This window comes from Nelumbo nucifera, chromosome 6, assembly GCF_055504915.1.
Source record: "Nelumbo nucifera cultivar China Antique chromosome 6, China Antique-T2T, whole genome shotgun sequence".
Taxonomy (NCBI): domain Eukaryota; kingdom Viridiplantae; phylum Streptophyta; class Magnoliopsida; order Proteales; family Nelumbonaceae; genus Nelumbo; species Nelumbo nucifera.
Window position 1 is genome coordinate 34,969,842 of NC_142654.1, and position 12,427 is coordinate 34,982,268.

General features: G+C 43.5%; 1 protein-coding gene across 1 annotated transcript in view; it reads left to right on the forward strand.

Moving 5' to 3' along the window:
• Positions 1-12,427, forward strand: part of LOC104606469 (AP-2 complex subunit mu-like) — a 77,858-nt gene that overhangs the window by 61,092 nt on the left and 4,339 nt on the right. The window lies entirely within an intron of this gene.

Sequence of the window (12,427 nt, forward strand, 5' to 3'; positions counted from 1 at the left end):
TATGTTTTCTTTTTTTAAGGGTTGGCTTTGCTCCTTGTTTTATTTCTATAACTGTTCTGGACTTTGTTCTTCTGTTATCTCACATGCACGAAGTAAACTAGAAATAAAAGGTTGATACAAGAAAACTGAACCTCCATGACTGAAAAATACAGACCCATAAAGAAAGTAACTAACCACTATAAAACCAGTGATCAAACCCCAAGACTAGATAATAACAACTAGCCCAGGCTGCCCAGCATTGTCAACTGTATAGATAAATCCATTGTGTCTCCCCAGCTGAACTGTCAGTGAATTAAATGTTTAGTTTAGCATTTGAGGGCCCAGGGTTTCTATTCTCTAATAAAGTGCTGCGAGGACTAAGGATGCTTTCCTTTATTACTCATCCATCTGATCACTATCTAATAATTTCCCTAACACCAGCAATTTTAGTCCTTGAATCAAAGTCAGTAGCTCTGCACTCAAAAGAATTTCAAAATCTCACTGGCCCAGAGAAACTTAGAATTGTGTTACCCTCGTGATCCCTGGCCACACCCCCTACTCCAGAAGCTCCAGGGTTCCCAAGACAGCAACCATCAAAGTTCAACTTGACTACACCTTCTGAAGGAGGGGACCAATCAGTCACACTCTGATGCCTTCCAGCTTGAAATTCAGCCACAACCTGCCACTCTCTTAAAAGATCATTTAAAGAAACACCTTTGAAGTCTTCAAGCACAACCACCCAATGAGTAGCCCTAATCTTTATCAGGTCAAAACTGCCCTCCACATTTCTATACTCCTTGCATTTCTTTCACCCCACATGCCCCACAACACTGACCCATGCAAATACTGCCACAGAATTTTTTGCCTTCTACTGCCCCTTCCCAACCAATCTGATTTAAACAAATCAGCTATGTCAGAAGGTGCCCTCTAAGTTTTCCAAACAGTCCGAGAGTGATCAGCCACAAACTAGAGGCATAGGAACAATGCAAGTATGCAACAGAAGTTGATTAGTACTTTCCCCACTCTTCCAACAAAGTACACACATGAGGAGAAACCGAGAAAGAGCCCAGAACTTCTATCTTTTTTGAAGTTTTTCACAGGTATTTATGACTTGGTTGACAGCCTCCCAAGTCCCAACAAAGGACTTGCTAGTTGATAATGAAGCCACATAATACCATCCTGTAATCATTTCATGCATAAAGACATCACCAAACTCTAAATCTCATGCGAGCCCAATAGTGATTAAGTCTGTCAAAATCTCCAGGGACTATTCCTTGTTTAAAAAGATTCTGATGTTCATCTCTTCCTAAGGGACCACAGGACATTGATAGGCCCCCAATTAATTTTACATACACCAGGAAGGGGAAAGGTCAGCTGGCGGCCAAGGGGGGGGGGAAATAATTGAACATGGCGGAATTTATGGCTGGAGGGAATAAGGAGAGATTTTGTGGCATTTATAGCTTGTCAGTTGAGAATAGGAAGAGTATAGGGCGTTTAGCATTTATAACTTGTTAGTTGGGAATAAGAAGAGTGGGGCATTTATATTTCAGCCAGCTGGGCATTTATTATGAAAGGCAGTTAGGCTGTAAGATGTGTATAAGAAGGGGCTTTGGAGGAGGGAGAAGCCAGACTTTTGCTGAGTACAGAATTCTGAGAGTGCTTGGGAGAGCCGGCGGTCTCTCGAAGAACCGACCTACTGTAAGTGATCCTCTTTTCTTCTGAATGAATATCAGTTCCCTCTTGAGGTACTAGTGGTTTGGATTCTGCTGTGAGTCTGTGAAGTGCGTGTTAATATTCTGGGGCATATCAGTCGTATCAGAGCGCGTCTTTCCTCGGCCATGGTGACAGCTAAGGAAGTGGCATCGCAGGTGGAGGGCTTCGAAGAACGCTTGACTTCTCTGCATTCTGAAATGGATGGCTTGCGTGATGAGATAACAGCTGGACTGTCGAAGATCACATCCCTGGAAGGAGGCATACAAGACTTGGTAAGGCGTTCTGATCTGTTGCTGCAGCAACAGTCCTTGTCAGCTCCTTTGTCTACAACTGACAATGTTCCTCCTGTATCCGCATCAAGTCGTGCGGCTGACAAAGGAAAGGGTGCAGCTTTCCTGACGTCCCCTTCAATGACAGTCCCGGAACATACTTCTGATTCACTTCCTCCGAAGTTGGAGCTGCCTATTTTTGATGGGGAAAATTCAGACGGCTGGCTTTTTCGCGCGGAGCGCTATTTTGAGATTAATGGCTTGCTTCCGGCGGAACGTCTGCAGGCTGCAGTGGTCTGTTTAGAAGGTGATGCACTGGTGTGGTATTATTGGGAAGATGGTCGGCGACCCTTTCGTAGCTGGGCAGAATTCAAGGAACTCCTCCTTGAACGTTTCCGATCAACTCAGGAGGGAAACTTGCAGGAGCAGCTTCTATCATTACACCAATCCACTACTGTCAAGGAATATTGTCGCCATTTCGAGGTGCTTTCTTCCCCCTTACGTGACCTACCAGAATCAGTCCTTGAAGCAGCCTTTGTGAATGGGTTGCGCCCAGATATCCAGGCCGAACTCCGACAGATGGAACCCGTTGGGCTGATTAGAAAAATGGTTGCAGCCCAGAATATTGAGGAAAAGAATCAGGCCTTATGGGCCTATCAACCCAGTTCATATCCTCGTGGGCCCGCAACGTCCCTCTCTGGAACCCACTTTAACTCACGAGTTTCACAAGTGACTACTTCTGCTGTCTCCCAACCTACACGAGTAGCAATCCCTCCTTCTCCTGCATCAGCCCCTATTATTAAGGCCCGCCTCCTGCTTTCAAAAAGATGACCGACAAAGAGGTGCAATAGAAACGAGCGAAGGTTCTATGTTTTCATTGCGACGAGAAATACAGCCTAGGACATCGTTGTGCTCAGAAATCACTTCAGGTTTTATGGGTTCAAGATGACGTGGAGGGACTTGATTCTAATGCGTCTAATTGGGACTGCACTTCCGGGGACACTGAAATTGCTCCAACTCCAGAATCAGTCGCACTTTGTGTCTTGTCTCTTGTTGGGTTGTGTGCGACAAATTCGCTTAAGGTGCGTGGACGCATTTTGTCACGTGAGGTGGTCATATTGGTAGACTCGAGTGCATCCCACAACTTTTTCTCCGCAACTTTAGTGGAAGAATTGAAATTACCCCGTACCCCTACACACGAAATGGTGATGAGGTGAGAACTTCCGGAGTTTGCCGTCAGGTTTGCCTCAACTTACCCGAATTGGATGTTATTGCTGATTTCTTTCCCTTAAAGTTGGGTTCTACGGATGTCATTCTTGGTTTTCCTTGGTTAGCATCCCTCGGGGACTCAGTGATGAATTGGGGCAACATGTCTATGAAGCTCAATTTGGGAGGTGTCCGGGTAAAGTTACAGGGCGACCCTTCTCTCTGTTCCTCTCAAGTATCTTTGCATGCCATGATGCGCAACTTACAACATGAGGGACAAGGGGTGTTGATAGAATTAAAACAATTGCAGATAGTGGATCCTCCGCTGAACTCTGTCTTGCCTACATCCCCGCCAATCTCCGCCTTACTAGATGAGTTCAAAGATATTTTTGACATGCCTACGGGCTTACCCTCTGCACGGGCTACGGAACATGCTATTGTCTTACAGGAAGGCACTTCTCCTATCTTTGTTCATCCTTACAGATATCCTCAATTCCAGAAAGATGAGATTGAACATCTTGTCTCTGAGATGTTGGCTGCGGGTATTATTCAGCCAAGTACAAGCCCCTACTCGAGCCCGGTCCTTTTAGTCAAAAAGAAAGACGGAAGTTGGCATTTTTGTGTGGATTACTGAGCCCTTAACCGTGCTACGGTTCAGGATAAGTTCCCCATTCTGGTCATCGAAGAACTTCTGGATGAGCTCCATGGTGCTTCTATTTTCAGCAAAATTGATCTTAAATCGGGCTACCACCAGATTCGGGTCCGCAGTGAGGACATTCCCAAGACTGCATTTCGCACCCACGAGGGCCATTACGAATTCCTTGTCATGCTTTCCGGTCTCACCAATGCGCCCTCGACCTTCCAGTCATTAATGATCACTGTATTCCATGATTTCCTCTATCGTTTTGTGTTGGTATTTTTTGATGATATTCTGGTTTACAGTGCTTCCGAAGCTGCCCATTGGGATCACCTCTGACAGGTCTTCTCTGTGTTGCGCACCCACCGTCTCTTTGCCAACTCAAAGAAATGTATCTTTGCTCAGCCTAGCATTGAGTACCTGTGATGTGGACGCGTATTGGGAGCAACAACAGCAATGATCAGGTGTTCTCATCCTATCCAATTCGGCAGCAACAGTCTTATCCATTCAGCAGATTAGATTAGACTATCTTGTTATTCTTATCTAATCTTATTAAGTTAGTAGATTAGATTATCTTATCTTATTAGATTAGGATTAAGAGAGACTTATCTTATCAAGATAGAGTTGGAGGTCTCCCTATTCAGCTAGGAGTCTCCCTAAGAGCAGGACTCTTGTAATCTCCTATTTAAGGAGCCACTATTATTGAATAAAGGCATCCAAAATTTCAGTCAAAGAGAAGAGTAAAGGAGAGTTAGGGTGATCTCATGGACAAATCACCCCTTAGGTCGCCACGCAAAAGGAGGGGCAAGGGGAAACTAGAGGTTCTCCTCGTGGACCGACCCGTGACGAGATCCTACGTCTGGGCCCATAACATTTTGGTATCAGAGCAACACATCATGGGTGATCTGGAGCAATTTCCGACCAGGGTCCACGAACTCGAGCACCGGCTCATGGAGACCAGCTCGGAAGTACGGGAAATCAAGGACGAAGTCAAGGAGCTACGACGTCTGATGGAGTTATTCCTTTCTAGCAAAGAGAGGAACACATAAGTGGTGACAGCCACTAGCGGTCGCCGACCAGATCTTCCGGAGTCTTTCAGCGAACAACAGTTCGGCATCCAGGGGGCCGCAGTCATCCCCAAGTACAACAGGTTAGAATTCCCGTCGTACAACGGCAATAGAGATCCCTTGGGCTGGCTGTACCGGTGCGAGCAGTTTTTTCGAAATCAACGGACAGACAACCGGGATAAGGTAAGCCTAGCCGCCTTTCACTTAACAGAGGAAGCGCAACTCTGGTTCTATCGATTAGAACAGGAAGAACCTGGGCTCAGTTGGTCCCAGTTCAAGTCCTACTGCCTTCTTAGATTTGGGCCCCCACTGACAAGCAACCCCTTAGCCGAGCTGATTAACCTTAAACAAACCGGCACGGTGGCAGAATACCAACGCCAGTTCCAGACCCTCCTCGCAAGGGCATCTTCAGTGCGACCGGACCAGTAGGTAGACATGTTCACTGCTAGGATAGCAGAACCCTTGCGGGTGGACGTGGAAATGCAGAATCCCCCCAACAGATGAGCAAACTACAACTCAGCTGCGGATCCTTCAGTATGGGGCGGCCTCCATCAACATGGGCATCCCCGGAACCGCTTGGAATGGCTTCATATTCAGCATTCAGCCAAGAACGGAAGCCATAGACGAGCAACAATTCCAGATCAGCATCCAGTGTGGGGAGCAGCGTCGTTGCACCTCCTATTAAGCACTTGTCCAGGGCTGAGATGGCGGAACGCAAGGCGAGCGGACAATGTTTTAATTGCGATGAACTCTACTTAGCAGGGCACAAGTGCAAGAGACTTTTCTACCTCCTGGTGAAACAAGAGGAAGATGAGGATGAACCCTCTTCATTGGAACCCGATCCAGGAGGGCAAAGTCATTCCACTTATCCGGGATTCCTTTGACTGTGTTTCCAGACACCCATTCTGAATTCGAGCTTGAGGACAAGCTCGTAGTCCAAGAGGGGAGTAATGATGTGGACGCGTATTGGGAGCAGCAGCAGCAACTTGCTCCTTAAGGTCATCAAAATCAAGAAAAATAGGTACTGTAAGTGAGTTTATCTTATCTTATTAGATTATGATTAAGAGAGACTTATCTTTTTTGATTAGGATTAAAAGAGACTTATCTTATCTTATCTTATCAAGATAGAGTTGGAGGTCTCCCTATTCAGCAAGGAGTCTCCCTAAGAGCAGGACTCTTGTAATCTCCTATTTAAGGAGCCACTGTTATTGAATAAAGGCATCGAAAATTTCAGTCAAGAAAGAGAGCAAGGAGAGTTAGGTGATCTCTTGGACAAATCACCATTAGGGCGCCAAGATAGGTTCATCAAGACCAGGGAGGAACAAGGGAAAATAGGAGGTTTTCCTCGTGGATCGACCCCTGACGAGATCCTATTCCCGGGCTCATAACAACCTAGGTCATATTATTAGCGTGGCTGGTGTTTCTGCCGATCCTTCTAAAATCCAGGCCATTGTTGACTGACCTCAACCATCTTCACTTAAAGCTCTGCGCGGTTTTTTGGGACTTATAGGCTATTATCGCCGTTTTGTGCGTAACTATAGTAAAATAGCATGGCCATTGACGCAGCAGCCTAAAAAGGATGCTTTCTCATGGAATGCGGAGGCTGAGAATGCATTCCAGGAATTGAAACGGGCTATGACGACCGTACCAGTGTTGGCCTATCTAGATTTTTCCCAGCTCTTCTTGATCGAGACAGATGCATCCGGGGTAGGTCTTGGGGCGGTATTAATGCAGAATAATCGGCCTATAGCTTTTTATAGCCACAAGCTTAGCCCGTCGGCACAGTCAAAATCTGTCTACGAGAGGGAATTAATGGCCATTGTCTTTGCTATTAAAAAATGGCGCCCCTATCTTCTTGGAAGACGCTTTATTGTTCGGACCGACCAGCGGAGTCTCAAGTATCTGTTGGAGCAGCGGATTGTTGAAGGTGAGCATCATAAGTGGCTTCTTAAGCTTATGAATTTTGACTTCGAGATTCAGTACAAACGGAATGCTGATAATACTGTGGCTGACGCCCTATCCCGAATTCCTGCCGAAATGCACTTAAACTCACTTACACCTATTTTTCTTGATTTTGATGATGATCCTTTTCTGGCCAACATCAAGCATACCATACAACAAGATCTGGCTGCCTATCCCGCTTATTCTTTAGTGGGAGAACACCTACGTTATCATGGTAAATTGTTTATGCCGGCTTCTTCCCCATTTATCCCCCTCTTACTTAAGGAGTTTCATTCAGGAGTTGTGGGAGGACACGCGGGTATCCGCCGGACATATAGGCGCATAGAAGTTGAATTTTACTGGCGGGGGATAAGGCGTTCTGTCTAGGAGTTTGTGCAGGCCTGCGATGTATGTCAACGTAGTAAATATGAAGCCATGTCCCCTGCTGGCCTTTTACAACCTTTGCCCGTACCTGAACAGATCTGGGAAGATATTGCTATGGACTTTATTGAGGCTCTTCCTAAATCAAAGGGGTTTGATTTATCCCTCTCAGTCATCCCTTCTCAGCTCTCACGGTTGCTCAGGCCTTCCTGCACAACATAGTCCGTTTACATGGCATTCCCCGCTTGATTGTATCTGATCGTGATAAGGTCTTTATGAGCTTTTTTCTAGCGCGAGCTTTTTACCCTGCAGGGTTCAGAATTGCGTCGTAGCTCAGCTTACCATCCTCAGACAGATGGACAGTCGGAGGTGGTTAATCGTTGTTTAGAGACTTATTTGAGGTGCTTTGCGGCTGATTCCCCCTCCCGCTGGTCTTCTTGGATATCGTGGGCAGAATACAACTATAATACCTCTTTTCACACTACTGCAGGCATGACACCTTTCAAGGTGGTTTATGGGCGTGATCCTCCTTTAATCCGCTATGAGCTTGGCTCTACGGCTAATGCTGATGTTGAAGCTATTCTCCTTCAGCGAGATGCTATACTCAGGGAGCTGCGTGCTCATCTACAACAGGCACAACAAAAGATGAAAGACTCGGCTGATGTGAACCGCCGTGATGTTAATTTTGAGGTTGGGGATTCGGTGTATGTACGAGTGCGACCTTATCGCCAGCAATCTCTAGCTCGTTGAGCCAATGAAAAGCTTGCCCCTTCGCTTTTATGGACCATTTGCTATTGTGGAAAGAATTGGTGTTGTCGCTTATAAACTTCAACTTCCTCCAGAGGCAAGTTTTCACCCTGTTTTTTATGTCTCGCAACTCAAGAAGGCAATTGGCAATCATATCTCTTTTCCCGTGATTCCTTCCACTCTGTCAGCTGATATGGAAATGCTGGTGGAACCTGCGGCCGTTCAGGGGGTGCGTCCATCCACTATGCCTGGAGTTACTGGTTCGGAAGTGCTTATCCATTGGCAGGACCTGCCTGATTTTGAAGATTCATGGGAGCCTTTTGACTTTGCGACCAATTCCCTCATTTCAACCTTGAGGACAAGGTTAGACTTTGGGCGGCGGGTAATGATAGGCCCCCAATTAATTTTACATACACCAGGAAGGGGAAAGGTCAACTGGTGGCCAAGGGGGGGGGGGAATAATTGAACATGGGGGAATTTATGGCTGGTGGGAATAAGGAGAGTTTTTGTGGCATTTATAGCTTGTCAGTTGAGAATAGGAAGAGTATAGGGCATTTTGCATTTATAGCTTGTTAGTTGGGAATAAGAAGAGTGGGGCATTTATATTTCGGCCAGCTGGGCATTTATTATTTGGGAGAGCCGGCGGTCTCTCGAAGAACCGACCTACTGTAAGTGATCCTCTTTTCTTCTGAATGAATATCAGTTCCCTGTTGAGGTACTAGTGGTTTGGGTTCTGCTGTGAGTCTGTGAAGTGTGTGTCAAATTTCTGGGGCATATCAGACATCAGCTGTCACACATCTCAACATGATCTCCTCCCTTACTCCTGGGGGAAACATGCAGTCACAGACTTGAAATCTCATGTCGGTCTATCTATCACCAAGTAAAGACAAGTTGCTCCAGATCATGGGAACATAGTGAGAGGAAATAGAAAGGTGGTTGATAGACCAACCACTAGACCTGCAATGGAAGCAAATACCAAGTGGTCCACATACTAGCACATACCAAAAGAGTTGATTTTCAAGTGTATCCCTACACCATAATTTCTCCCAAGAACTTATAGCTCTATCCCTAAGAAAGGTAAAAATCTAATAAGAGGAATGAAGGGACAACAATGCGTTAGTGCAGCTCATCTTTTAAGGCCTGCATCCTAACCAGTAGAACTGCAAAGAAAGCAAATACCAAGTGGTCTGCATACTGGTACATATCAAAAGAGTTGATTTTCATGTGTATCCCTATGCTATATTTTCTCTCTAAACTTGTAACTCTATCCCTAAGGAAGGGTAAAATCTAATAAAGAGGAATGAAGGGACAACAATGCATTTCCAAGAAAAGTGCAGCTCATCTTTGCAGGGCTGCATCCTAACCAGTAGAATGTAATTCATGAATGCCCTTGTGCACAAAATTCTATGGTTTGTTAGAACTGTTCAAGGTACATTTTCCGTAACACATGCATTGATTAAATTATGATGGAAATGGATTTCAAAATATACTGGATAAGGGCTTATGAAAACCAATCAGGCCTGGGAAATTTCTTGGCCTGGGCCTATGTTTTTTATTCATGCCTGATTGTGCCTGCACTAGGCCCAAACATAATATGGACCAAGCTTGGGCTTCAGATTTCAAAGCCCGGTAAGCTTGGTCTATACCCACATATATTATATATTATATTTTGTATGATATAGTCAAATAGGTGATTTTATGTACATGCCTGATGAATGGAGAAAGAGTACTATGGTGCCTATATTTAAAGACAAAAACAATATAAGTTGTAATGATTATAATGGGATTAAGCTCATGAATCATGAACCACACCATGAAACTTTGAAAGAGAATAATTGAGCAAAGTTTATTGCATGAAAGAAGTATATTAGGAACAATTTGGATTTAAACCAGGGAGATCAACCATGTAAGCTATCTTTCTTTTGAGACAATTGATAAGAAGGGTTCAGAGAGAAGAAGAGAGATCTTTATATGGTGTTCATTGATCTAGAGAAAATATACGAGTCCCTAGAGAGATAATATGGTGGATTTTGAAAAAGAAAGGAGATCCAAATTGGAATTTGGACCTAATTAAGGATAGGCTTAGCATAATCCTTATTTATTTGCACTAGTTATAGATGAATTGACTAAACATATTCAAGAGGAGGTTCTATGGGGAACAGGATTAGCTGCCCACGGAGCGTGCCCCACAAGTGCCCCACAGCCCATCCCATCCATGCATTGGGAGTATCTCCCCATGACAAGGAGAGGATGGGCTGTGGGGCGTGCTCTGTGGGCAGCTGATCTGATCACGTTCTATGGTGCTTGTTGTTGATGACATTGTATAAATTGATGAAACTTGAAAAGGATTGAATGCAAAAAAGTTTATGGAGAAAGACCTTAGAAACAAGAGGTTTTAAAATAAGTAGGATGAAAACAAAATATATGCTATGTAAGTTTAATAATAGGGAAAATTAGAGATAAGTTACCTTGTACTTTGAGGGTACTGACACTAAGGGGATGCTTACAGCTGGACTTGAGTGTATATTTTTGAAAGTCCAAGGTACTCAATCTCCTCTCCCAAAGTAAAGGGTACCTATTTGTAATTTTCCCTTAATAATAATAGTAGTACAAATCAAGGTACACTTGGGATTAGAGACCAAGAGATAAATCAATGTGACCTTCTGTTACCTTGGTTTGATAATTCATTACAAGGGGGGGATTGTGTAGGGTGTTGTTTATAGAATTGGAATATGATGCGCAAAATGGATGGGTGCATCTGGAGTCTTATGTGATAGGTGAATACCACTTAGGTTAAAAGGAAAATTTTATAAAACAGTTGTAAGGCTAGAAATGTAGCAAAGATTTAGGCAATCAAGAAACATTTCCAAAAACATTAGTGGCAGAAATGCATACACTGAGATGGATGAGTGGAAAAACTAGAAAGGATAGGGTAAAAAATGAAGTCATTCAACAGAACCTAGGAGTAGTTCCAGTATGTGATAAAATTGAGAGAAAGTAGACTAAGATTGTTTTGTCACATGCATAGGAGGCCACCTAGAGCACCTGTAAGAAATGAATTGTTGCAAGTCGAAAGGGCAACCTTTTCTGGTACCCTGGTTTGATAATTCATAACACGGGATAGATTGGATAGATTCAGGAGTATTTCGCCCATAGAATTAAAGCAAGATGGGCAAAATGGAGGGGTGCATCTAGAGTATGTGATAGACTGATGGGTGAATACCACTTATGCTGAGATAGAGCAAAATGTTGGGTAATCAAGAAAAAATGTCCAAAAAGTGCAGAAATGTGTACACTGAGATGGATGATTGGAAAAACTAGAAATGATAGGGTCATAAATGAAGTCATTTTAATGAACCTAGAAGTGGCTCCAATAGGTAATACAATGAAAGAAAGCAGTCAAAGATGGATTGTCATGTGCATAGAAGACCATCAATAACACCCATAAGAAGAAGTGATCTATTGCAAATTGAAGGGACTAGAAGGGCTAGGGGTAGACCAAAAAGGGCATTGGTTGAAGTAGTAAGAAATGATTTAAGTGCTCATGATTTAACGATGGATATGACACTGAATAGAATGGAATGGAGAAACATGATCATGTAGTTGACCCCATATAGGATAGGTAGGATAAGGCTTAAATGATGATGTTTATGCATATTATACACCGTGACAAAGTCGGGTTGGGTTGGGTCGGGTTGATGCTCAGGTTAGGGTTAGGGTTGAAATTTATGAACCCGACTCTAGTATATATGTTATATATATGGTCATACATTGATTTGTTTAGATGCATGATAGTTGTATAGCCACTACCACATATTATCATTTATTTCATTTAAGATAATCACTTCACTTAATCCTAATTGGAAATACTAAAACCTTGATAACATATTTTATGTTTTCTGAATATTTTATTCTTTATCTCCTCTCTGTTGTTTGCCACCCGTAGCTTGCTGCCCATAAAAGATCTGTTATAAGTCATCATGATAAACTATAGTCAACAAACAAATACTAATAAAACATAGGATTAATATATGTAATGAAAGTTGAGTTAAGATCTAAGATTAGGAAGTTCTACAAGATTTTAAGGGATGGGAAGAAGGTTGGGTTGGGCCCAACCCGAAGTTGACTTTGGGTTGGGTTGGGTTAAGGTTGAAGGAATTTAGTTAGTGTTAGGGTTGGGTAGGTCGGGTTGGATTAGGGTTAGGGTTGGACTCAACACGACCTAACCCAGCCCGACTTGCAGCCCTATAGAACCTTATTTTTATGATAACAATTAACAAATATAAAGTTTTAAATATGTATCAAGGCTTGAACCAGAAACATCTTGTTTTGTAGTTTAATGTCCTATCAACAAATCATGGACCTCATTAATGTTGAAGTTTGAGCACAAAACAGAAGTAAAAACAAAAGGCAAGAAGGGTGTATTCAACAGGCCCACCTCACCCAGCCCAAGTCAAAGAATGAGTTGGCTTGGTGCTCACCTATCT